Source organism: Pristiophorus japonicus, unplaced genomic scaffold (genome assembly GCF_044704955.1).
Source record: "Pristiophorus japonicus isolate sPriJap1 unplaced genomic scaffold, sPriJap1.hap1 HAP1_SCAFFOLD_231, whole genome shotgun sequence".
NCBI classification, from domain to species: Eukaryota; Metazoa; Chordata; class Chondrichthyes; family Pristiophoridae; genus Pristiophorus; species Pristiophorus japonicus.
In genome coordinates, this window is record NW_027252026.1 from 948,056 (window position 1) to 976,026 (window position 27,971).

Sequence of the window (27,971 nt, forward strand, 5' to 3'; positions counted from 1 at the left end):
CTGATTCTATCATGGAAACTGGTAAAGGGAGACCTGGGGAGGGAACAACAACTGGTATTGATATAGCACCTTTAATGCAGTAAAAGGTCCCAAGGTGCTTCACAAGAGTGTTATTAGACAAAAGATGGTTCCTTCAAGCTGCGAGGAACCATCAGCGGAAGGTCGGGGCTTTAAAAGGAGGAGCAGCATGGCGGCATACCACTGCAAGGTACAGCGCGAGCCAGTCAGGGAGGGCAACGACTGTGAAGAGGGCGACTTGAATGGACATCCTCATAATGCAGGTCGGTGATTGGAGCGTGGGCAGGTACAGCAGGAGCGATGAGGTCGGTGCGAAGTAGTGGCGAGGGATTGCAGACCAACGTGATCGGGGCCCAGGAGAGGCATGAGTTCGGGGACCAGAAGAGGCGAGGGCCCAGGGGCACACGGGCCAGCCCACACTGCAATATGTGTGCAGTAGATCCGTGCAGCAGAGCTGGTTTCCAGTCGTCAAGGTTAATCCTTGCCACTGGACCAAGACCTAGCTCTGTCAAGCCCGTGTGGTGGTTGGTGTGCAACGGCCACCACACGTTAAAAAAATCCACACTCTGGCATCATCCATCCTTCAATCTGCAGTTCGGGACTTGGAATAGCCAGTCCTTCATTGAAACACATGTGAACTCATCCCTTTTTGGTGGAAGCAAGTCATACTCGATACAAGGGACTGCCGAAGAGAAGATAAGACAAAAAATTTGATACCAAGACACATGACACAAATGGTCAAAGAAGTAGGTTTTAAGGGGCGTCTTACAGGAGAAAAGAGAGTCGAGAGGATTAGCAAGGAATTCCAGAGCATAGGGAGCTGGAGGCACGGCCGCCAGTGGTTGAGTAATTATAGTCGGGGGTGCTGAACAGGCCAGAATTAGTGGAGCGCAGACATCTCTTTGGCGGGGGGTCATGGGGCTGGAGGAGATTACAGAGAGTGTGAAGGTCGAGGCCATGGAGGGATTTGAAAACAAGGATGAGCATTTTTAAAATCGAGGCGTTGCTTAACCGGGAGCCAATGTAGGTCAGCGAGCACAGGGGAGATGGGTTTACAGGACTTGGAAAGTTTACAGCACACAAGCGACCTATTCGGCCCATCGTGTCCGTGCCGGACGACAAAGCTATCCAGCCTAATCCCACTTTCCAGCTCTTGGTCCATAGCCTTGTATGTTACGGCATTTCAAGTGCATATCCAAGTACTTTTTAAATGTGGTGAAGGTTTCTGTCTCTACCACCCTGTCAGGCAGTGAGGGGATAAGGGGTTATGGGGAGCGGGTGGGGAAGTGGAGCTGAGTCCATAATCAGATCAGCCATGATCTTATTGAATGGCGGAGCAGGCTCGAGGGGCCATATGGCCTACACCTGTTCCTATTTCTTATGTTCTTATAGACCCCCACCACTCTCTGGGTGAAAGAAATTCTCCTCAAATCCCCTCTAAACCTCGTACCAATTACTTTAAATCTATGCCCCCTGGTTGGTGACCCCTCTGCTGATGGAAATAGGTCATTCCTATCCACTCTATCTCAGCCCCACATAATTTTATACACCTCAATTAGGTCTCTCCTCAGCCTCCTATGTTCCAAAGAAAACAACCCCAGCCTATCCAATCATTCATTATGGCTAAAATTCTCCAGTCCAGGCAAAATCCTCGTAAATCTCCTCTATACCCTCTCTAGTGCAATCACATCTTTTCCTGTAATGTGGTGACCAGAACTGCAGACAGTACTCTAGCTGTGGCTTAGCTAGTGTTTTATACCATTCAAGCATAACCTCCCGGCTCTTATATTCTATGTCTTGGCTAATAAAGGCAAGTATCCCGTATGCCTTCTTATCCACCTTATCTACCTGTCCTGCTACCTTCAGGGATCTGTAGACACAAGAACATAAGACATTTGAGCCGTTGTAGGCCATATGGCACCTCGAGCCTGCTCCACCATTCAATAAGATCATGGCTGATCTGATCTTGGCCTCCACTCCACTTTCCTTCCTGTTCCCCATAACCCTTGACTCCCCTATAGTTCAAGAATCTGTCTATCTCAGCCTTGAATATCTTCACTGACAGCCTCCACATCTCTCTGGGGTAGAGAATTCCAAAGATTCATGACCCTCAGTGAAGAAATTACTCCTCATCTCCGTCTTAAATGGACGATCCCTTATTCTGAAACTATGTGCCCTAGTTCTAGATTCCCCCATGAGGAGAAACATCCTCTCAGCATCTGCCCTGTCAAGCCCCCTCAGAATCTTATATGTTTCAATAAGATCACCTCTCATTCTTCTAAAGTCCAAAGAGTACAGGCCCAACCTGCTCAACCTTTCCTCATAACATGCCTTCATCCCAGTAATCAACCAAGTGAACCTTCTCTGAACTGCCTCCAATGCAACTATATCCCTCCTTAAATAAGGAGACCAAAATAGCATGCAGTACTCCAAGTTTGGTCTCACCAATGCCCTATACAGTTGCTGCAAGACTTCCCTACATTTATACTCCATCCCCCTTGCCATAAAGGCCAACATTCCATTTGCCCTCCTAATTACTTGCTACTTGAATGTTAACTTTTTGTGTTACAAGTACAAGGATCCCCAGATCCCCCCGTACCACAGAATTCTGTAGTCTCTCTCCATTCAAATAATATTTTGCTTTTCTGTTCTTCCTATCAAATTGGATAACCTCACATTTTCCCACATTATACTCCATCTGCCAAATGTTTTCCCACTCAGTTAACCTATCTATATCCCTTTGCAGACTCTGAGTCCTCCTCACAACTTGATTTCCCACCTATCATTGTATTGTCGGCAAATTTGGCTGTAATACTCTGTCCCTTCACCCAAGTCACTACGATAGATTAAAATAGATTGTAAATAGTTGAGGCCCCAGCACTGATCGCTGTGGCACCCCACTAGTTACAGTTTGCCAACCTGAAAATGGCCCATTTATCTCGACTCTCTGTTTTCTGTTAGTTAGCTAATCCTCTACATGCTTATATATTACCCCCCAACACCATGAGCTCTTATCTTGTGTAGTAACCTTTTATGTCGCATCTTATCGAATGCCTTTTCGAAATCCAAGTACACAATATCTACTGGTTCTCCATTACGCACCCTGCTTGTTACATCCTCAAAGAACAATAATAAATTTGTCAAAAATGATTTCCCTTTCATAAAACCATGTTGAATCTGCTTGATTGTATTATTACTTTTGTATTAATTCTTGGGGGTCACTAGACACCAGAGGGCACCGTCGTCGGAGGTCATCAGGCTGTATGTATGTGGCATGTGTGCTTGGTCACCTGTATATAAGCTGGGTGTCTTTGTCACGGTGGCACTCTTGGGCTGGAATAAAGATGGATCAAGTTGCACCTGAGTGAGTTTCCAGTAACCAGACTCTTGCGTCATTACAATTGGCGACGAGGTAATTTAAGAACCTTCGCATGCACAATGAGCACTGTTGGAATCCTGGAGAGATTCGTGGAGGGTGAGGATTGGGTGGATTTTGTCGACCGCCTGGATCAATATTTTGTGGCCAATGGCATGGAGGCAGAGGCCTACGCAGTTAAGTGCAGGGCAGTTCTCCTCACCGTTCGTGGTCTGAAAATTTACGGCTTCATGAAGAATCTTCTCTCGTCTGTACATCCGGTGGAAAAGGTACGAGGAATTGTGTACATTGGTGGGTAACCATCTGAAACCAAAAGAGGGGATCATCATATCACACTACCGTTTCTACACACATGTTCATGCTGAGAGCCAGGACGTGTTGGGATTTGTCGCCGACCTGTGACGTCTTGCTGAGCTGTGTAAGTTCGGGAACAAACAGTAGTAACAAGGTTGGGGATGGCATCAAACAGAAAATTAGGGATGTGTGCAATAAGGGTACAGCAGTTATCATGGGTGACTTTAATCTGCATATTGATTGGGCTAACCAAACTGGTAGCAATACTGTGGAGGAGGATTTCCTGGAGTGTATAAGGGATGGTTTTCGAGACCAATATGTCGAGGAACCAACGAGAGAGCAGGCCATCCTAGACTGTGTAACGAGAGAGGATTAATTAGCAATCTAGTCGTGTGAGGCCCCTTGGGGAAGAGTGATCATAATATGGTAGAATTCTTCATTAAGATGGAGAGTGACACAGTTAATTCAGAGACTAGGGTCCTGAACTTAAAGAAAGGAATCTTCGACGGTATGAGACGTGAATTGGCTGGGATAGACTGGCGACTGATACTTAAAGGGTTGATGGTGGATAGGCAATGGCATACATTTAAAGATCACATGGATGAACTACAACAATTGTACATCCCTGTGTGGCGTAATAATAAAAAAAGGGAAGGTGGCTCAACCGTGGCTAACAAGGGAAATTAGGGAAAATGTTAAATTCAAGGAAGAGCTATATAAATTGGCCAGAAAAAGCAGCAAACCTGAGGACTGGGAGAAATTTAGAATTCAGCAGAGAAGGGCCAAGGGTTTAATTAGGAGGGGGAAACTAGAGTATGAGAGTAAGCTTGCAGGGAACATAAACCCTGCAAAAACTTCTACAGATATGTGAAGAGAAAAATATTAATGAAGACTAATGTAGCTCCCTTGCAGTCAGAATCAGGGGAATTCATAATGGGGAACAAGGAAATGGCAGACCAATTGAACAAATACTTTTGTTCTGTCTTCACTAAGGAAGACACAAATAACCTCCCGAAAATACTAGGGGACCGAGGGTCTAGCGAGAAGGGGGAACTGAGGGAAATCCTTAATAGTCAGGAAATGGTGTTAGGGAAATTGAAGGGCCTGATAGTCTGCACCCCAGAGTACTTAAGGAAGTGGCCCTAGAAATAGTAGATGCATTGGTGGTCATTATCCAACATTCCATGCACTCTGGTTCAGTTCCTATGGATTGGAGGGTAGCGAATGTAATGCCACTTTTTTAAAAAGGAGGGAGAGAGAAAACAGGGAATTATAGACCGGTTAGCCTGACATTGGTGGTGGGGAAAATGCTGGAATCAATTATTAAAGATGAAATAGCAGCGCATTTGGAAAGAGGTGACAGGATCGGGCCAAGTCAGCATGGATTTATGAAAGGGAAATCAAGCTTGACAAATCTTTGAGAGTTTTTTGAGGATGTAACTTGTAGATTGGATAAGGGAGAACCAGTGTATGTGGTGTATTTGGATTTTCAAAAGGCTTTTGACACGAAATTAGTGTGCAAAATTGAGGCACATGCTATCGGGGGTAATGTATTGACATAGATAGCGAACTGGTTGGCAGACAGGAAGCAAAGAGTGGGAATAAACGGGTCCTTTTCAGAATGGTAGGTAGTGACTAGTGGGTGCCGCAGGGTTCAGTGCTATGGCCCCAGCTATTTTCAATATACATTAATGATTTAGACGAAGGAATTGAATGTAATATCTCCAAGTTTGCAGATGACAGGAAGCTGGGTGGCAGTGTGAGCTGTGAGGAGGATGCTAAGACGCTGCAGGGGGACTTGGACAGGTTGGGTGAATGGGCAAATGCAGTATAATGTGGATATGTGTGAGGTTATCCACTTTAGTGGCAAAAACAGGAAGGCAGATTATTATCTGAATGGTGACAGATTAGTAAAAGGGGAGTTGCATCGAGACCTGGGTGTCGTGGTACATCGGTCATTGAAGGTAGGCATGCAGGTACAGCAGGCAGTAAAGAAATCAAATGGCATGCTGGCCTTCATAATGAGGGTATTTGAGTATAGGAGCAGGGAGGTCTTACTTCAGACCACACCTTGAGTATTGTGTGCAGTTTTGGTCTCCTAATCTGAGGAAGGACACCCTTGCCACTGAGGGAATGCAGCGAAGGTTCACCAGACTGATTCCCGGAATGGCAGGACTGACATATGAAGAAAGACTGGATCAACTAGGCTTATATTCACTGGAATTTAGAAGAATGAGTGGGGATCTCAGAGAAGCAGATAAAACTCTGATGGGATTGGACAGGTTAGATGCTGGAAGAATGTTCCCGATGTTGGGGAAGTCCAGAACCAGGGTCACAGTCTAAGGATGAGGGGTAAGCCATTTAAGACCAACATGAAGGAAACTTCTTCACTCAGAGAATTGTGAACCTGTGGAGTTCTCTACCGTAGTAGTTGAGGCCAGTTCGTCAGATATATTCAAATGGGAGTTAAATGTGGCCCTTACGACTAAAGGAATCAAGGAGTATGAGAGAAAGCAGGAATGGGGTACTGAAGTTGCATGATCAGCCATGATCATATTGAATGGGGTGCAGGCTCGAAGGGCCGAATGGCCTACTCCTGCACCTACTTTCTATGTTTCTAAGACATGCGGCGTGATGTCTCAGTGATAGGCATCAGCCATGATGCGATGCTCAGGAAGCTGTTGGCTGCAGATACGCTGGATTTGAAAAAGGCCATCGCGACTGCTCAGGTATGCATGACAACAGATGAGAATTTGAGGCAGATATCATCGACGAGTTGGAGTTCCATGACAAGTACTGTACACAAGATGGCGTTGTCTTCAGGCAGAATTGCTTCCGCGAAACCTGCCGCTGCTCAGAGTCCGCCAACTGGTTCGATCCAGATTTCACCCTGTTGGTGATGTGGGGGCAATTATCGGCCTCATCAGTGTCGGTTTATGTAATGGATGTTTAAAAGTGGGGCACCTTCACAGGGTGTGTCCACAACGGAGCAAGCATGGTGCGGCTCACCACGTGGTGGATGAGGATCAGTTCAGTGATGGCCCGGATACACAACCCGAGGAGGAAGTGAATGGACTGTATTCGTTCCTGAGCAAGAGCCAGCCGAATAGTGGTTAATGTGAAGCTGCATGGCGTGCGTGTATCAATGGAGCTGGACACGGGTGTGAGCCAGTCGATAATGAGCCAAAGGACATTCGACAAGCTGTGGGACACTAAGGCTGCGAAACCAAAGCTGAGTCCAGTCAATGCCAGGTTGTGTACTTGCACTAAGGAACTCATACCGGTGCTCGGCAGTGCAGCAATCGAGGTGTCATATGATGGTGTGGTTCACGAGCTACCATTATGGATCATCCCAGGTCATTATCCAACGCTGTTCGGCAGGAATTCACTTGAGAAAATCAAGCTGAATTGGAATGATGTCAAGATGTTGTCCTGGGTAGATGATACTTAGTGTGCTCAAGTATTGAAAAAGTTTCCTTCTTTGTTTGAACCGGGCATTGGTAATTTTACAGATTCACCTGGACTCGAATGCAAGGCCTGCCTATCACAAAGCTCGGTCTGTTCCGTACATGATGAAGGACAAGGTTGAAATCGAGCTTGACAGACTCCAGCATGAAGGGATCATATCACCGGTCAAGTTTAACGAGTGGGCCAGTCCCATTGTTCCTGTGTTGAAGAGTGATGGCATTGTCAGGATTTGTGGAGACAACAAGGTTACGATTAACCGATTTTCAAAACAGGATCAGTATCCATTACCGAGGGCCGATGACCTGTTCGCCATGCTAGCTGGTGGAAAGTCGTTCACGAAACTGGATCTGACGTCGGCCTATATGACCCAGGAACTTGTCACCACTTCGAAGAAACTCACCTGCATCAACACCCATAAAGGACTGTTCGTCTACAACAGGTGTCCTTTTGGGATTTGTTCAGTTGCAGCCTTATTTAAGAGGACTGTGGAGAGTTTACTGAAGTCCGTTCCTAGGAAAGATGTTTTTTGTCGTAGTAGATGCATATTCTAAGTGGTTATTTCGTCATCCAGCACGTCTACAGCTAACATTGAGAGCCTTCGTATCATGTTTGCTACTCATGGTTTGCCTGACATTGTTGTGAGCAACAATGGATCTTGCTTCTCAAGTCTTGAGTTTCAGGAGTTCATGAAACTCAATGACATCAGACATGTGAGATCAGCTCCTTCAAGCCTACTTCTAATGGTCTAGCAGAGCGTGCCATTCAAACGATCAAGCAAAGTATGAAACATGTAACTCAGGGCTCACTGCAGAGACGGTTGCCATGTATATTGCTCAGTTACAGGTCAAGACTACATGCACTTACTGGGGTTCCTCCTGCTGAACTACTGATGGAGAGAAATCTCAAGACCAGGCTTTCTCTTCATCCTGATTTGAATGATCATGTTGAAAACAGACGTCAAAGTCAGCAATGGTGTCATGATCGTGTTGCCATGTCACGTGACATCTCGGTCAACGATCCGGTTTATGTACTGAACTATGGTCAAGGTCCAAAGTGGATCGCCGGCACTGTTACAGCCAAGGAGGGTAACAGAGTGTTTATTGTCATGTTCAAGAATGGGCAAACATGCAGGAAACACCTTGACCAGGTTAAACTGCGGCACACGGATGAACTGGAACCAAGTGAGGAAGATGCAGTCAGTGACCAACCAGCCATTGTTGACCCATCAGAGGACTCTGCTGACATTACTGAATCTGAAACTTCAGTCTCTGATGTGGTCATGACCACTCCCATCAGCTCGGCTACTCAGCCCTCAGTCTCAACGGACTCAGAACGCTCGCCCAGAGCCAAAGTTGAACTGAGACGATCAACTCGTGAGAGGAAAGCCCCAGACCATCTTAATTTGTAAAAAAAAACTCGTTAAGATTTTAAAAGGGGAATGTTGTTATGTATTAATACTTGAGGGTCACCAGACACCAGAGGGTGCCGCGGTCAGAGGTCATTGGGCTGTACACATGTGGCATGTGTGCTTGGTCACCTGTATATAAGCTGGGTATCTTTGTCACGCTGGCACTCTTGGGCTGGAATAAAGAAGGATCAGGTTGCACCTGAGTGAGTTTACAGTAAACAGACTTGAGTCATTACAATTTTCTAAATGTCCTGCTACTACTTCCTTAATAATAGATTCCAGCATTTTCTCAATGACAGATGTTAGGCTCACTGACCTATAATTTCCTGCTATCTGTCTCCCTCCTTTCTTAAAGAGGGGTGTTCCATTTGCAGTTTTCCAATCCTTGGGACCTTTCCAGAATCGAGGGAATTTTGAAACATTACAACCAATGCATCCACTATCTCTGCAGCCACTTCTTTTAAGACCCAAGGATGCAGGCCATCAGGTCCAGGGGACTTGTCAGTCTTTAGTCCCATTAGTTTGCCGATTACTTTTTCTGAAGTGATGATAATTGTTTTTATTTCCTCCCGACCCTTTGCCCTTGATTTTCTATTAGTAGGATGCTTTTCATGTCTTCTACCGTAAAGACAGATACAAATATTTGTTCAAAGTCTCTGCCATTTCCTTGTTTCCCATTATTATTTCCCCAGTCTCACCCTCTCAGGGACCAATATTTACTTTAGCTACTCCCTTCCTTTTTATATACGTGGCGTGGCGACCCCGACCAGGGAGGAAATACCAGCAGCAGGTCGGGGCCATAAAAGGCGAGCAGCGAGCGACCCTGGGAGCAGCGTGGTGACATGCCACTTCAGGGAGCAGTGCGAGCTGGTGCAAGAGGGCAACAGCAGTGCAGCGGGCAACTGGATTGGACATCACCAAGGTCCAGGTCGGTGATTGGAACGTGGGCAGGTACAGCAGCAGCGGAGAGTTTGGGACGCAGGAGCGGTGAGTTATCGTGGAGCGATGTGATCGAGGTCCAGGAGAGGCGTGAGTTCGGGGCCCAGCAGAGGCAAGGGCCCTGGAGCAGCAACTTTTTCACTCAGAGAATTGTTAACCTGTGGAATCCTCGACCGCAGAAAGCTGTTGAGGCCAGTTCATTAGATATATTCAAAAGGGAGTTAGATATGGCCCTTACGGCCGAAATGGCTTTCCCCTTATTCTTAGAGAGTGACTGGTTCTGGAACTCCCCAGCAATGGGAACATTCTTTCTGCCTCTAACCTGTCCAATCCCGTCAGAATTTTATATGTTTCTATGAGATCCCCTCTCATTCTTCTAAACTCCGATGGATACAAGCGCAGTTGATCCAGTCTCTCCTCATAGGTCAATAAGGGGTATGGAGAGAAAGCAGGAAAGGGGTACTGAGGTTGAATGATCAGCCATGATCTTGTTGAATGTCGGTGCAGGCTCGAAGGGCCGAATGGCCTGCTCCTGCACCTAATTTCTATGTTTCTATGTTTCTACGTTTAACCAGGGACCAGGAATATCAGGTCTTTCATTGAAACACCTGTGAACTCATCCTTTTTTAGTGTGGAAGTGGGTCATCCTCGATACGAGGGACCGCCTAAGAGAGATATACTTGTAGAAGCTCTTACCGTCTGTTTTTATATTATTTGCTAGTTTACTCTCATAATCTATTTTATCCTTCTTTATTCATTTTTTATTATCCTTTGGTGGTTTCTAACATTTTGCCAATCTTCTAGCCTACCACTAATCTTTGCAACATATCTGCCTTTTCTTTCAATTTGAGTCTTTCTCAATGGAATATATCTTTGTTGAGAATTATGAAATATCTCCTTAAATGTGTGCCACTGCTTATCTATTGTCTTACCTTTTAATCTAATTTCTCACTCCACATTAACCAATTCTGACTTCATACCTTTGTAATTGCCTTTATTTAGGCTTAAGATATAGTTTCAGATCCAGGTTTCTCACCCTCAAACTGAACGTGAAATTTTATCATGTTATGCTCACTCTTCCCGAGAGGATCCTTTACTATGAGGCAATCAATTAATCCTGTCTCATTGCACCTTACCAGATCTAAAATAGCTTGTTCCCTGGTTGGTTCTACAATGTATGGTTCTAAGAAACTGTCACGAATACACCCTATGAACTAGTTGTCACAGCTACCTTTGCCAATTTGATTTGTTGAATCTATATGAAGATTAAAATTGCCCACGATTATTGCAGTACCTCTCTTAAAAGCCCCATTATTTCTTAATTTATAATCTGTCCTGCACTCCAAGGTCCCTCTGTTCCTCTACACTTCTCATTGTCCTACCATTTATTGTATATTCCCTTGCCTTGTTAGCCCTTCCCAAATGCATTACCTCACACTTCTCCGGATTGAATTCCATTTGCCACTGTTCTGCCCACGTGACCAGTACATTGATATCTTTCCTACAGTCTACAGCTTTCTTCTTCATTATCAACCATACAAAAAATGGTAGTATCATCTACAAACTTCTTAATCATACCCCATATATTCAAGTCTAAATCATTGATATATACCACAAAAAGCAAGGGAACTTGTACTGAGCCCTGTGGAACCCCACTGGAAATAGCCTTGCAGACACCAAAGCACCCATCGACCATTACCCTTTGCTTCCTTCCTCCAAGCCAATTTTGGATCCAACTTGTCACTTTGCCCTGTATCTCATGGGCTTACCCTTCATGACCAGTCTACCATGTGGCACCTTATCAAAAGCCTTGGTAAAACCCATATATACTACATCGTACACACTACCCTCATCAAACCTCCTTGTTACCTCCTCATAAATTCAGTCAAATTAGTCAGACACTATCTTCCCTTAAAAAATCCATGTTGACTGTCCTTGATTAATCTGTGTATTTCGAAATGAAGATTTATCCTGTCCCTCAGAATGTTTTCCCATAATTCTCCCACCACCGACGTTAGGCTGATAGGCCTGCAATTCTCGGTCTATCCCTTTCTCATTTTTTAAACAACAGTATAATGGGCAGGGGGAGAGAGAGAGAGAGAGAGACAGTGAACAGGCGGGGAAAAAGAGAGAGGCCACGATTGGGCAGGTGAGAGAGAAAGGCCACGATCGGGCAGGGAGAGAGAGAGGCCATGATTGGGTGGAAGAGAGAGAGAGACCACGATCGGGTGGGGGGGGAGAGAGAGAAAGGCCATGATTGGGCGGGAGAGAGATAGAGACCATGAACAGGTGGGGAGAGAGAGAGGGCTCGATTGGGTGGGGAGAGAGAGAGAGAGGCCATGATCGGGCGAGGGGGAGAGAGAGAGAGGCCACGATTGGGCAGGGGAGAGAGAGAGGCCACGATCGGGCAGGGAGAGAGAGAGGCTACAATCGGGCAGGGAGAGAGAGAGGCCACGATCGGGTGGGGGAGAGAGAGAGGCTACGATCGGGCAGGGAGAGAAAGAGGCCATGATTGGGCAAGGGGGAGGGGAGAGAGAGAGAGAGAGAGAGACCACGATCGTGTGGGGGGAGGTGCGGGAGGGGAGGGAGAGAGAGGGCATGATTGGGGGAGGCGGAAGGGAAAGGAGAGAGTGCGCTATCTGGAGGACTTGGGCATGTTGGGGACAATTTTCCCATAATTAACACTAACACCCACCCCTCCGATGCTCTCCCGCACAGCATGGGGGGGGCAGAGGGTGGCAGGGGGTTAATATCAGGGTCGATTTCATGGTTTAGAGCTCTCTAAATTATTCCTATTACTGCACTTTTCCCTCAACATGTATTTTACCGTTGAATCCTGTGTGTGAGATTTTGTCCCACCATGTGCTCACAATTATTTGTTCTGTTAAAAACAAATTGAGTTTGGCCCAGATTTCACCCTCCATTCTATAGTTAAAACTCAGTGTTACTGTAAAAGGAACAGCTTGTATAACATTTAAACAAGATGCTTGTACATAACATTATTAGGTATAAAACCAATATAACATAGAAGGTACTTACTGGTTACTTTCAGCCGGGTTCCATTTCCATAGATTGTTCCCCAAAATACCACAGATATAGACCGCGCTGTCTCTGCGCTCCACGCCTCTGATGGTCAGAATGTAGCTGTTACTGGCATCATCTCTGGAGAGCTGAAACCGCTCAGAGAAACCGTGTGATCGGTCAACCCTGCCATGTACGTAATGAGTAAATATTTTGTGTTTCCTATCCTGTGAGAGGTACCAGTGTACAGTATATTTATCCACATTCACATTGCTGCTCTCCAGGGTACACCAAAACTTCACCATCCCACCCTCGGGCACCGTCACAACTTCTGGGGATTGGATAAGAACCGGACTTGTCTTTAGACCTGTGAATAGTAAATAACTGATGATCAGAACAGATGAGGAACAACAAAAAGTAATAACTTGAAATGGAAGTGGCGATGAGGTCACGACGCGTGTGTGTAACCCCGCTCTACCCTTCACTTAAGGTGAGAGCATTCAGCATTCAGAAACATCGGTCCACTGGGCCACCAGGGAGGGGCCAGGCCACTGACCCTGTTGCCGGCCCGGCTGAACCCGGGGCAATAATTGGCCGGCCGATCGGGAAGTCGGCCGGCAAAAATAAAAACATGGTGGCCGCGGCAGTGGGCCCTCCCCTTGAAGGGCCGCCACGCTGTCATGCTGCACACAGGCAGAACAAGGTGCACCAACAGAAAAAGCTGTCGGGGGCACCATGCAGCGGCTCGTGGATTTTTTTAAAGTAACTTTGGGGCAGATTGCAATGGAGGTGCGGGATAGCGGCGGTGCGTGCTTTGATGACGCGCTTGTGGCTGAATTTGGGTCGGGGTGGTGTGGAAAGTATTTTTATCTAAGCTGATACCATACGGTATTTGTGTGCCTTTTGATTAAAATGGAGTCCTGGCCCTTCCAGAACTTTCTGCATTTTAGCAGTCAGCTTGCATAAACAGCTAAACCTGCTGTTAGATGGCTGATGGCCATCAGACAGCTAGGAGACAAGTCATGCTGAGATAAGTAACCCCCCGCCATGGTGCTCTCCTATTGTCTACACTACAGGAGTTCCATGTCACCCCACCCTTATCTTCTAGCCATTATCTCTTTCCGAGACCTCATCCATTTGATGCAAACAGATAAACTGACCAGGAAATTGAAACAATCCTGACACAATATTAGACAGGTGATAGCCCATTACCTATGACTCATGGAGTAATGGCCGTTTGGCTTTCTGATAACCCTGACAAAAGGAAATATCTGGATACCATGTCAGGACCAGGATATAGTAATTAACTCTTTATCTGTATTCACTGACTGTGAGACAGAGCAATACACAGGGAGAGGCCAGAACTTTGGTTTTATTGTATAAATATCTTGTTAAACTGAACCATTTCGGAGGTGTTCACTTAGCCCTTGACTGAGTGTGACCTACCCCTTGCGAGCAATTAAAGATAAGAAACTTCTACCGGAGCTGTAAGTGTCGGAGTCATTCTTTTCGGAGGTCGAGATTTCGACAGTTATTGGAGGTTCCACCGAGAGGCATACTCTCTGTCCTGTGAGTAAAACGGATACAGGCATAGTGCCTCTCCAGTGAAAGGCTTCGGTGGCCAAACAAGGTGAGCCTTTGCTCACAAGAGGTTTCTTCACTGTTGAATCGCATATGTAATCTGTTGTCCACAGCGGAGGTACTGCATCTACAAGACTCGGCATTTAAAAGCTAAAGGTATTTTTTATAACCATTTCTTTCTCAGCTCGCCAGCAGAAGAGAACAGGTTCTGGAAAAAATCTCGAGACAGCCCGGGGAAGGTTTCAGTAGGTAAGGGAGCGCTAGTCGATCGAAAAGGGTTCCAGGTTCTTATGTGATAAGATTTTTATTGTTTTTAATTCGGAAGGGGTTCTTATGTGATAAGACTATTAAAAAAAAAAGAGAAAAAAGAAAGCGCTAATCGATCGAAGGTTCTTATGTGATATGATTTTTATTGTTTTTAATTCGGAAGGGGTTCTTATGTGATAAGACTATAAAAAAAAAGAGAAAGCGCAATCGATCAAAGAGTTTGGGTACGGAACCTTAAGTTTTATCAGTTTTTATTAGGATAAGTTAAGGACTCGGTCTGTAGTGGCGTACAACGCAGACTGAGAATTTGTTTAGAGGTTATGATTTGTGTACTCGCGGGAATATTGTTTGTTGTCCTTGTATTACTGTCGTGTGCAATACCTTTGAGAGTCATTGCCATTAGAGAAACGGGAAGAGTCACTAGGGAAAATTGTGATTCGAAAAAAAAACACAAGGATTGATTAGGAAAAGAAACAGTAACTGATTGATCAACTACGATTGGTTCGTGCCAACATATCTCACACACCCAGACTGAGCCCGAATTAAGAGCCTTTTCAGGCCACGTAACGGCCAGGAGAAGTGGGCGTGGAGAACTCGGTTGGCTGAAAGGATTGTGAGATCAGAAACTGTGGAAAAATGTTAAATCATCCAGAATGGGGGCTGGAGCAAGTAAACCACCACCAAAAGGCACACCAGCCTATGTCATGCTCCAGAATTGTGGTCAGTCTTCAATTGACCAAAGAAACAAAAACCGGTAAAGTGGACTAAGGGTGAAAACAGGCCATTTCCACCCGATGGTTCATTTAATTTAGAGAGAACAACATGTCTAGAGGAGTGTCTTATAAACAGAGATCCAGGTAGAAAAAAAAAGGAAAGTAATAGAAAAGGCCTGGGTTCCGATTCTTCAAGCCCATGTAAAATTAACAGAGGAAGTAAATCAAATGTAAAAAAAAAAAGAGAACCTGATAGTGACTTATGGATTCAAAAAAAAATGAAGCTAGCAAAAGAAAAAGCTTTATTGAATGGAGAGAGACTTGTGAATGTCTTGTCTTTGAATGAGAGTGCTTCTGTTTTTTTTCCTTGTGTCTGGAAACCTGTTTGGAAAGGTTGTGGAACTGCCTGTTTGTTTTAGCTCCACCCACTTTTTCAAACAAAGTGAAGTTTTTTTAACCCTTCATAGTGTTGTCCTGTATGTGGGAAGTTTAAGACATTTTAAGTTAGAAGCGCAGGTGTGGATTTATTCGGATGAGAGGTTACGGAGCTAGGAAATGCACAAAGGATAGGTTTGTTGAGACATGGTCCCGGTGGTTAAAAGTTGTAATGCCTTTTTTTTTAAAAAAAGCCTTTGTGGGTCTCTCGAGGTGCAGGCTGGGGGAGTACACTCTCATTGTCCTTGGTGTAAAATCTTGGTACAAAAGCTTCTAGCTCAGTAAGAGGATTTTTTTGATAAAGAGTGACAGTACAATAGTTGAATTGGGATTTTGAGATATTTCAGGTGATCTCCTTGATCAACATTTTGGGTGTATTGGAAAAATCTTGGGTTTGGAAGCCTTTTAATAAAATTAGAAAACAAGTACTTTACATTCTGTGATCTGTGAATCACTCTAAGCATAAATGAGAAGTCCGTGTAACACACAGATTCGTCCAGTTCAGAAGCCCACACAAATGGAGGTGTGTCCATGACCTATGAGCTGTGAATGAATCTACTATATTCTCACAATGCTTAAAGGATGTGGAATGAAGTATCCCGGAATGCTTTCCAGAGTCTTAAGCAGTCCCTCACTTCAGCACCAGCCTTGGGATTACCAGATTACACTAAGCTATTCAACTTATTTGTGCATCACAAGTCGGGTTTTGCACAATCTGTTTTGACTCAGTTACATGGGGACAAGCAGCGACCGGTAGCATATTTCAGTACCCAACTAGACCCAGTAACACGCGGACTACCAGGATGTCTTCCTTTGTTGGCAGCAGCTTATTATGCTATGCAACAGGCTCAGACAATAACTCTAAATCATCAGACCATTTTGTATATCCCACACTCTGTCGAGATTTTACTTACTAAATGTGCCACCCAACACCTAACCTCCGCAAGAACCACTAAATACGAGGTCAAACTGTTATCAAATCCGAACCTAATCATCAAAAGATGTACTACCTTAAATCCAGCCACTCTACTCCCCACGGATGACGATGGCGAACCCCATTCATGTGAAATGGTAACCGAATTAGTGACTAAACCACGTATCAATCTAACAGATGTACCAATGTGTAATATGTTGACGGATCAGACTTACGAAATGATAGGGGCCAACTGAGAGCAGCTTATGCAATTGTAACTCAGTTTAATGTTGTCGAAACAGGCTCTCTTCCAGACTCCTTTTCAGCCCAACAAGCCGAATTGTTTGCGTTAACTCGAGCCTGTATTCTGGCTGAAGGACACACAGTTAATATCTACACTGACTCCAGGTATGCTTTTGGGGTATCACATGACTATGGACAAATTTGGAAGATTCGCGGGTACCTGACTTCTTCAGGAACCCCTATCAAAAATGCAGAACAAGTGAAAAATCTCCTGCGAGCCATTCAATGCCCTTTGAAACTTGCCATTATCAAATGCCAAGCACATACAGGCCAGTCGAATGAGGGGGCACTTGGGAATGCCAGAGCTGATAATGCAGCTAAGTCAGCAGCTCTGTCGAAAGGGGGGATGCAGGTGTCATTGTTCCCACTAAGGAAAAATAATTGCTCAGACCCGCCACCCACTATTAATGACGTGCTGGCCTTTCAGACACAGGCCAGTACGGAGGAGGTGGTGACCTGGACGAAGGATCAATGTTATAAAAATCCAGAAGGAATATGGGTTCACCAGGACGGCCGCGTGGTGGCCCCTAGATCCTTACTTCCATGGATTGCCCGATGTGTTCATACATTCACACATGCAGGCAAAGGGGGATTGGCAGATTATATTTTGGCAACTTGGTATGCACCAGGTATTTCGGCAATTGCAAAACAAATCTGTGAAAATTGTGTTACCTGTCAGACAATGAATCTGGGTAAGATGGAAAAAGTAGAATCTGCCTCCCACCCAAATCCAGTCGGGCCTTTTGGACATTTACAAATGGACTTTATTGAATTACCTATGTGTATGGGATTCAAGTATGTATTAGTTATTGTAGATGTGTTCTCTAGATGGATTGAAGCCTTTCCATGTAAAAAGGCCGATGCCACTACTGTTGCTAAATGTTTGTTAAAAGAAATTGTACCGCGCTTCGGAATCCCTGCTAAGCTTTCCAGTGATAACGGGTCACATTTCACGGGAACTGTTATAAGAGAAATGTGTAAAGCTTTACAGATTAATCAACGTTTTCATTGCAGTTATCATCCACAATCAGCTGGACTTGTTGAAAGATATAATGGAATGCTTAAAAATAAGCTGGCAAAACTATGCAATGACACTGGACTGAAATGCACAGAACTGCTGCCCTTAGCTTTGATGGTAATGCGATCTGCAACCAACAGAACAACAGGCCTGTCACCGCATGAGATAGTTATGGGACGTCCCCAACGACTACCTTTTACAGCACCATTTACTGCAAAACAAATGGACATCCACAAAATGGAGGAAAATATGTTGAATTATTGTATTGCACTAACCAAATGTATTTCCAGCTTTCATTCACAGGTAAAGGAAGCCCAAGTCAAGCCAGCGGAAGGGAAGTGTCATAACCTGGAGCCAGGGGAATTCGTTTACATCAAGATTTTTAAAAGGAAAAGCAGTCTACAGCCAAGATTCGAAGGACCATACCAGGTCTTGCTGGCGACCAATACTGCAATCAAGGTAAAGGAAAGACCAACATGGATCCACGCATCCCATTGCAAACGGGCACCCGACCAGGAGGAAGGGACGAAGGAATCAGAGGAACAGAAAAAGGAAGACTGAATAAGGAACTGTATGGACTATGGGGACTGATGGTGCTGGGCTTGACAGGGTTTTACTTTGCATTATTGATTACACCAGGGGTACAGACCCACCACCGAAGGGAATTGCACGTAAACGTATTTATGGCACTGAGTCATAGGTATGCTCAAGAAAGAAACTTGTCGAGTTGTTGGATATGTTCCCATGTACCTGTTCACTCTAGGGGGGGTATTCCCCTGAGATCTGTCCCCTTCAACGAATCAGAAATGGTAGAATGGTTGACAGTGCAAAACAGGACAAAACTAACTAAGGGGCCAGAAACGAAGGAGCAAACAGAATGGAGGTCGGCAGGGTATAAACTTACAGCCTTCCAGGGATGGTACCAGCCCAATTATGATAATAACCATCAGCCTCCCTTCCTAAGCATTACTCCCAGAATAGGAAATCCTGAAGGTATAATATGCCTAGTGAGTAATGAAACTAAAGGACCAGAAATGGGACGCAGCAAGTGTTCCCAAATGACTAAATGGCAAGCCACAACTAATCCCACTGAGAGAAAGATAGCAACCGTTGGCTGGACAACGGTCCATAACAAAGCCCCAGGTGAAGGGTGGGAAGGTGAGACCACTCGAGTAGGGATAGTGCGAAAGGACCAGGAGCTGACACCCTATAATTGCACCTACTTTATTTGTGGCCATAAAGCCTACCCATGGTTACCAGCCAACTGGACAGGGTCCTGTTACTTAGGATATGTGGTACCCCTTATCAGATCAGTAAGGACTCTAAGGGAGGCCTATGGAAGCCACAGATTTGAACGGGATTTGACGTGGCTAAACGGAATATTCAAGGTAATGGTGCCACCCTATGGAATAGCATCGACCGAATGGCAGTTACGGGAACTGGCTATCTTAGTAGAATCAGTAGCCAACGCAACTTGCCAAGCCTTTGAAGGGATAAATGACGAAATGGTAGCTATTCGAACAGTGGCTCTCCAAAATCGTATGGCCTTAGATTATCTCCTAGCCAAGGAGGGAGGAACATGCGCATTAATAGGTGAAGAATGCTGTACGTATATCCCAGATAAATCAGAAGATATCAGCAGTCTAGCTGAAAACATCGGGATGGTTGGGAGCCCTGGGGAAATCTGTGGTACAGGGTTTGATCATATTCCTGCTGATAGTCTTCGCCCTATATCAATTATTTGTCATCGTTAAGTGTTGCTGTGCCAGGGTGGGAGAAACTATGTTACCTACCGAGACCACGGCTAGAGTTATGGTAGCAACAACTGCTGAAGGCTCTTGTGTGGAAATGGAAATGGAGAGACTGTACAAGATCAGAATGGATTAAGTTGTCCTTGTGAAGGACAAAATGGGGGAATGTGGAAAGTATTTTTATCTAAGCTGATACCATACGGTATTTGTGTGCCTTTTGATTAAAATGTAGTCCTGGCCCTTCCAGAACTTTCTGCATTTTAGCAGTCAGCTTGCATAAACAGCTAAACCTGCTGTTAGATGGCTGATGGCCATCAGACAGCTAGGAGACAAGTCATGCTGAGACAAGTAACCCCCCCCATGGTGCTCTCCTATTGTCTACACTACAGGAGTTCCATGTCACCCCACCCTTATCTTCTAGCCATTATCTCTTTCCGAGACCTCATCCATTTGATGCAAACAGATAAACTGACCAGGAAATTGAAACAATCCTGACACAATACAAGACAGGTGATAGCCCATTACCTATGACTCATGGAGTAATGGCCGTTTGGCTTTCTGATAATCCTGACAAAAGGAAATATCTGGATACCATGTCAGGACCAGGATATAGTAATTAACTCTTTATCTGTATTCACTGACTGTGAGACAGAGCAATACACAGGGAGAGGCCAGAACTTTGGTTTTACTGTATAAATATCTTGTTAAACTGAACCATTTCGGAGGTGTTCACTTAGCCCTTGACTGAGTGTGACGCACCCTTGCGAGCAAGTAAAGATAAGAAACTTCTACCGGAGCTGTAAGTGTCGGAGTCATTCTTTTCGGAGGTCGAGATTTCGACAGTGGCCAATGGACTGCAACATGGCGGCCACTCGATTTCACCACGTGGCCGTCGCAAAACGGCGGTAACCGGCCTTATACGGACCCTGAATTTTAGCTAGTTGTTTTAAACATATCCTGAGCTTAGCTCTTTAACATCACACTGTACTGGCCAACAGTGTCAGCCTAGCTTCTTGTGCTCAAGTCTCTGGAGAGGGACTTGACCTGAGCCATGGCTGACACACAGCAGGGAGGGATCGAGAGGGTGGAACATTGGGTTGGAGGCAGGCCTGAAGGGCAAAAGGTGTGCTGGTGTTGGGTGGGTATCAACAGGGCTCCACGTGAGCGACAGGGCGAGCTCGGCCAGGAGCAGTGCAGCTTCCCCCAGTTAGAGGCCGACCACAAAGCCCCAGGCAGAAAATCATCACAGAGCAGTTTAGTCAGGGGGTGGGCCATTTTATTGGGAGGTTAAAATATTCCTGCATTTTTCTATCAGTTACGTTTTAACTTGTGTTGTTTACCTGTGTGTAACCAGAGGGCTCAGGGGAACATGTTTTGCAAATGTATTTTGAGTGGTTTGATTGGTTCACCTACCGTTCTTTTCTGTTGCTGGATCTAGTGTCCTGTGTGCTGTAGTTATGAAGTTCTGATTGGTTGTATCTGAAAGGATTTTTAAAAAGAGGTGTGATTTGATTGCTTCAGATTGGGTCATGTCCTGAATCACCGACCCCGATATTAACGCAGAGACGGGAACAGAGCGCGTGGGGCGGGAACATAAGAACATCAGAACATAAGAATTAAGAATAGCAGTAGGCCATCTAGCCCCTCGAGCCTGCTCCGCCATTCAATAAGATCATGGCTGATCTGGCCGTGGACTCAGCTCCACTTACCCGCCCGCTCCCCGTAACCCTTAATTACCTTATTGGTTAAAAATCTATCTATCTGTGACTTGAATACATTCAGTGAGCTAGCCTCAACTGCTTCCTTGGGCAGAGAATTCCACAGATTCACAACCCTCTGGGAGAAGAAATTCCTTCTCAACTCGGTTTTAAATTGGCTCCCCCGTATTTTGAGGCTGTGCCCCCTAGTTCTAGTCTCCCCCACCAGTGGAAACAACCTCTCTGCCTCTATCTTGTCTATCCCTTTCATTATTTTAAATGTTTCCATAAGATCACCTATCATCCTTCTGAACTCCAAGGAGTAAAGACCCAGTCTACTCAATATATCATCATAAGGTAACTCCCTCATCTCCGGAATCAGCCAAGTGAATCATCTCTGTACCCCCTCCAAAGCCATTGACCAAAACTGCACGCAGTACTCCAGGTGTGGCCTTACCAATACCCTATACAGTTGCAGCAGGACCTCCCTGATTTTGTACTCCATCCCTCTCGCAATGAAGGCCAACATTCAACATTCCATTCACCTTCCTGATTACCTGCTGTACCTGCAAACTAACTTTTTGGGATTCATGCACAAGGACCCCCAGGTCCCTCTGCACCTCAGCATGTTGTAATTTCTCCCCATTCAAATAATATTCCCTTTTACTGTTTTTTTTTCCCAAGGTGGATGACCTCACACTTTCCGACATTGTATTCCATCTGCCAAACCTTAGCCCATTCGCTTAACCTATCTAAATCTCTTTGCAGCCTCTCTGTGTCCTCCACCCAACCCACTTTCCCACTAATCTTTGTGTCATCTGCAAATTTTGTTACACTACACTCTGTCCCCTCTTCCAGGTCATCTATGTATATTGTAAACAGTTGTGGTCCCAGCACCGATCCCTGTGGCACACCACTAACCACCGATTTCCAACCCCAAAAGGACCCATTTATCCCGACTCTCTGCTTTGTGTTAGCCAGCCAATTCTCTATCCATGCTAATACATTTCCTCTGACTCCGCATTCCTCTATCTTCTGCAGTAACCTTTTGTGTGGCACCTTATCGAATGCCTTTTGGAAATCTAAATACACCACATCCATCGGTACACCTCTATCCAACATGCTCGTTATATCCTCAAAGAATTCCAGTAAATTAGTTAAACATGATTTCCCCTTCATGAATCCATGTTGTGTCTGCTTGATTGCACTATTCCTGTCTAGATGTCCCGCTATTTCTTCCTTAATGATAGTTTCAAGCATTTTCCCCACTACAGATGTTAAACTAACTGGCCTATAGTTACCTGCCTTTTGTCTGCCCCCTTTTTTAAACAGAGGCGTTACATTAGCTGCTTTCCAATCCGCTGGTACCTCCCCAGAGTCCAGAGAATTTTGGTAGATTATAACGAATGCATCTGCTATAATTCCGCCATCTCTTTTAATACCCTGGGATGCATTTCATTAGGACCAGGGGACTTGTCTACCTTGAGTCCCATTAGCCTGTCCAGCACTACCCCCCTAGTGATCGTGATTGTCTCAAGGTCCTCCCTTCCCACATTCCTGTGACCAGCAATTTTTGGCATGGTTTTTGTGTCTTCCACTGTGAAGACCGAAGCAAAATAATTGTTTAAGGTCGCAGCCATTTTCACATTTCCCATTAATAAATCCCCCTTCTCATCTTCTAAGGGACCAACATTTACATTAGTCACTCTTTTCCGTTTTATATATCTGTAAAAGCTTTTACTGTCTGTTTTTATGTTTTGCACAAGTTTACCTTCGTAATCTATCTTTCCTTTCTTTATTGTTTTTTAGTCATGCTTTGCTGTTGTTAAAAATTTTCCCAATCTTCTAGTTTCCCACTAACCTTGGCCACCTTATACGCATTGGTCTTTGATTTGATACTCTCCTTTATTTCTTCGGTTATCCATGGCTTGTTATCCCTTCTCTTACCGCCCTTCTTTTTCACTGGAATATATTTTTGTTGTGCACTATGAAAGAGCTCCTTAAAAGTCCTCCACTGTTCCTCAATTGTGCCACCGTTTAGTCTGTGTTTCCAGTCTACTTTAGCTAACTCTGCCCTCATCCCACTGTAGTCCCCTTTGTTGAAGCATAGTACGCTTGTATCTGGGATATAATGGGCGACGGTCCCGGAGCATCGCCAGACCAGGAAATCTAGCTGATTTTAACTGCCGGGCCTCATTTGAATATAGCTCCCGGGTTCATCATCTTCTCTGTGCATCGGTGGAAGTGACGCAGACCCGCGTGATGCAATTTCCCGGCGCCAATTCCAAAGTTCAGCTCAGCACGGAAATGGAGGAAGAGGTTCGGCGCTTTCTACACAGAGGACTGAAGAAGAGGAACTGTGAGTGGCTGCGGAAAGAGGGAAGGTTGCCGCTATGCCCCCGTTTCACAGAAGCTTCCCCTGATGTTCTGCTGGGGGCTGTCAGAGCCAGGAGGGACGGGCTAGTTCCCACCAGCAGGAAAAGGAAAGCTGCTGTCACAGCTCAAGGTGTGAGTAGAGGCGACAGAAGTCAGCAGCAGGAGTGTGACCAGGAGGTTGTGGATTCAGTGCTGTTAATGGTTCAATGACTTGACTAGTCAGGGAAGGTCAGTCGATGGCTATCTGCACCCGAATCCTCCAATGCACCCTCGCACACCTCCTCTCATCCTCACTCCCTTCACAAGCTCATCACCCTCTTCCTCACTCCACCACTGTCAGTAACCGCAATTCTCATCTCATCTGACCTCAATCACCTCCACCCACTCTCATTACACATCCTGAGGTGGCACCGTGACCATGTTCCTCAAAGGCATGCCATTCCCACTCCTTATGCATCTGCCTGATTCTCACCTTCACCATATGCAGTGCATCCATCGGATGCCACTCACAGGGCTGCAGGATGAAGAGAGCGCAGAATGCCAGGGAAAGGGCCAGGACCAGAGGAGGGCTGCAGGAAATTGTTAAGAGGAGGCGCTGGTGATCCGTGGCATCTCAAGCACTGTGAGCATTGGAGATGGAGAGGTTGGTGGAGCAGGGCGACTGCTTTAATCTTTCATACCTGCACCTCCCACAAAGCAACATCACCCACAGTGGGCTTCACAACATCATCACCTGATCAAGTGCTTCATGGGCATATCAACAATTACAAAGTACCATCTCCAAATATTATCTCTTCCTTCTCGCCCCAGTGCCATCACATGAAGAACCCGAGCCACTGCCCAGGGAGGATGAAGATTCCTCGAGGACTTTATACCTGCGGAGGATGTACCATCACAGGATACATGCATTGCAGGCACCAGTGCAGATACCAGCACCTCGGTGATTCTCACTGCACAAATCAACATGAGCAGAGTGGTGGTGAGAATGCATACTGAACATGGATATTAAATGTATACAGACATTTAAGTCGAGAAGTTGAGAACGTGGGAATTATATATGGACAGTATAAGCTAACAAAGAATTCATGACATCTCAGACTCGAGACTGCAAAATGTTACAACACTAACACATATTGAAACAAAACCCACAGCTTGCAGAAAAACCTCAAGGTCTTATTAAATCATGTTATTAACCTGAAACATTAACAGAAGGTCTTTGTTTAAAATCAGACCATACTTAGGTCGGCTTATGAGTGGACAAAGGGAAAGAGGGATCAAAAGGGATAGGCTGAACTAGGATGTCACTCTAGCCCTATCTTGTTATCTTTTACCGAAAATGTATAACCGTCGTCCCTTTACAATGTAACGTCACTTTGTCCGTAGGAAGTGAGTGTGTTCTATCAGAGTTGCATTCCTTCTGTCTGATAAGGTCCCCAATCGGGATTTGCTTTTTAAATAAAAGCTTGCCTTGTTTAAAGCACAATCGGTATTCGACTCAGTGATTTCACTGAACCAGATTGAGGGAAAAGAATCCAGAAATCAACATTTGGTGTCAGAAGTGGGATCTCAATGGACGACTGCCGAAAACTTGCGAATTAAGAGCCAGACTAGCCTTGGACGAGACGAGGAGAAAGTGGCCACTGGAGTAAGTATACTTTCAATACTGCTCCAGTTTCCCCCGGTTTCAAAAGTCTGAGGAAAGTTTAGCCACTCGCTGGTTCTCAGGTAGTGTCTGAACGAGATCCAGGACAATCTGGTGAATACCTTTCAAACTTAGAATAGGGATAGAGATAGGGAAATTGCGCGGTGACGCAAACCAAGCGGCGACTTGGAAAGATAGGTTAGAATAGGTAAGTCTGCCTGGGTTCGAGGCCCAGAGCTTGCCTGGGTTCGAGGCCCAGTGTCTGTGTGGGTTCGAGGCCCAAGTAAAACCGCGCGGCAACGCGGAGAGAGAGAGAGAATCGCGCGAACCGCGTAGGGAAACGCGGAGGTTAGGGAATTACGTAAAATTAAGCCGCAGGACTGCGCGGGACTGTGTAAATTTTAAATTGTACTTACGCCAGGTACGGCGTCAATCTTGTATATCACTTGGTCCACCTAGACTCTGGGTAAGATAACTGAAACCACCACGGGGCGACGTGGAGACAATCAGGACTAATTAGGACCCTGATCCAACGTGCGGCGACACAGGATGGGTAATTTAGATAAAACTACAAACTCCCTGAAAGGTCATGGATCCAAAAATAGAGCCGGCCAAAACAATTAATAGGAAAGAAGAGAGACTCTTGTGAACGTCTGTTTTAAATGAGAAATGCTTATGTGATTTTTACTGTGGAAAAGAAAGCCGGGGAGTTGTGGTTTGTTTTAGCTCCACCCACTTTTTCAAACAAAATGAAAGTTTTTTTAACCCTTCGTAGTGTTGTCCTGTATGTGGGAAGTTTAAGAGTGTGAGCCTTATTGAATTACGTATATTCGGATGATAAGTTACGGAGCCAGGAAATGCACAAAGGATAGGTTTGTTGAGTAAAAAAAGAAAAAAATACATGGTCCCGGTGGTTAAAAAAGGATTTGACATGCTCACTTACTTGTTGAAAGAAAACATGCAATGATTGATTACATTACAAAGTTTGAATCGGGATTTTGAGATATTCAGAGAAGGCACAGCAAAACAACTGAGATGGATTCAAAAGGATTCAAAAAAAATATATGATATTAAATCTGCAGTTTAGAAGAAATAGTATAACACGACCTTGAGGCTGGAACAATTGAGATAACGAAAAGCAGTCCACAGCCTACGTGCCAGACTTCCCTCTAGTTGTGGAAAAGACAAAAAAAAAGACGTAACGTACTAAATAGGTGCTGAAAAAAAAATGTTCTGAGATTTTAAATTATGAGAAACGTTCCATTGCAGTTTAAAAAAAAATGCATCACTCCTGTCGAGTTGGCAGAAAAACTCCATTAAATTAGGGCTTTCATTGACAGAAGGAGGACATATTAAAAACTGTAGACATCTTAAAGAAAGAGTGCATGCACGAGAAATGCACTCAGAGTTCCACTGGGACCTCTGAGAAAGGTATCGATAGACTACGTAGTTAAAATGGTTGGCTTTGCATTCACTGAGGCTGATGACAAAATTGAATTTCAGTAAACAAATAGCTATTAAAAATGTGTGGTCTCGTTTTAAATCAATTAAAAAAAATATCTTTGGTGAGTACTTGAATAAGAAGTTAAAAAATATTGGAGTTTAATCAAATGCTGCCTTTCCTGATGAAAAGATTTTTTTTCAGATGGTTACGCGAAGTCACGTAATGACATCAGGTCTTCTTACAAACCTGTAAAGGAGTTAACCCTTTCCATTGACAGCCGTTTCACACTGAACATTATCAATTTGGATTTCTGAATAGAAAAAAGACCCACCTAACAGAGGAATGGTGCGATAGTCAGAATAAAAATAAAAACAGAACTAGCTTATGTAATAATACTTGCCTGATACAATAAAGAAATAGATACTCAAACAAAACAAATTGAAGAGTTAAAAGGCTAAGATAAATAAGCTGAAAGGGATCCACAAACCCAACTTAACCCTGACCTCCGATTTCACGGAGTGACCTCGACATGCATGGATATAATGCAGAATCAAGGGACCTGTGGGCCCTGGTAAAGCAAACCCTGAGCCCAACTGAGCAAGCCCGATTTCTAACTCACCTAGGACGTGCTACTCATGTTGCATTGTTGGTTGCTCACCCTAACGATGTCCAGGATCGCCTAAACACTAATGCTCTCACCGCGACCCTTCAGAAGCCCATCAGTATGGCCGCAGTATTAGAAACTAAACCCAAACGAGAAGAAACTGACGATGAATTCATGGAAAGATTTATTGAAATATACGGAAGTCAATCAGGAGATAATGCCTTCAGGGCAGGAGAGGATTCTCCTCAATTCTGCGCTATCCTACTTCAGTGCCTGCCCTATTCGGTTGCTCACGCTATCCGGACAAATAATATGAATTGGGCAGATAACAGTAAAGCCCAGATGGAAAGGGCGGTTAAATATTATTGGCAAGAAAAGAAAGGAGAGGGGGGAGGTGCGCCCCCAACCCGGGTCAAGACTGAATACGTGACTAGAAAGGAAGAGCCGCCTCGGGTGGAAGGACCAAAACCCGACCTAAGGGGATACCAGATGGAACCGCAGTGTTGCGTGCAGGGTTGGTGGATAAACAGGGATACGGTTATATCAAACACCCAAATGGCCCGGGCCCTGCTAATTACGGACCGCCCTACTGTCCCCGGCCTGGTATGGAAAGAGGTTGGGCTTGGAAAGACGAGATGGATGCTTTATTTGTGGGCAAGAGGACATTGGAATAGAAATTGTCCCTCCCGTCAGCACGAAAAAG

The 27,971-nt window shown here is 45.0% G+C and overlaps 1 pseudogene; it reads right to left on the bottom strand.

Moving 5' to 3' along the window:
- Window positions 1-27,971, bottom strand: part of LOC139245689 (uncharacterized) — a 304,862-nt pseudogene that overhangs the window by 269,846 nt on the left and 7,045 nt on the right.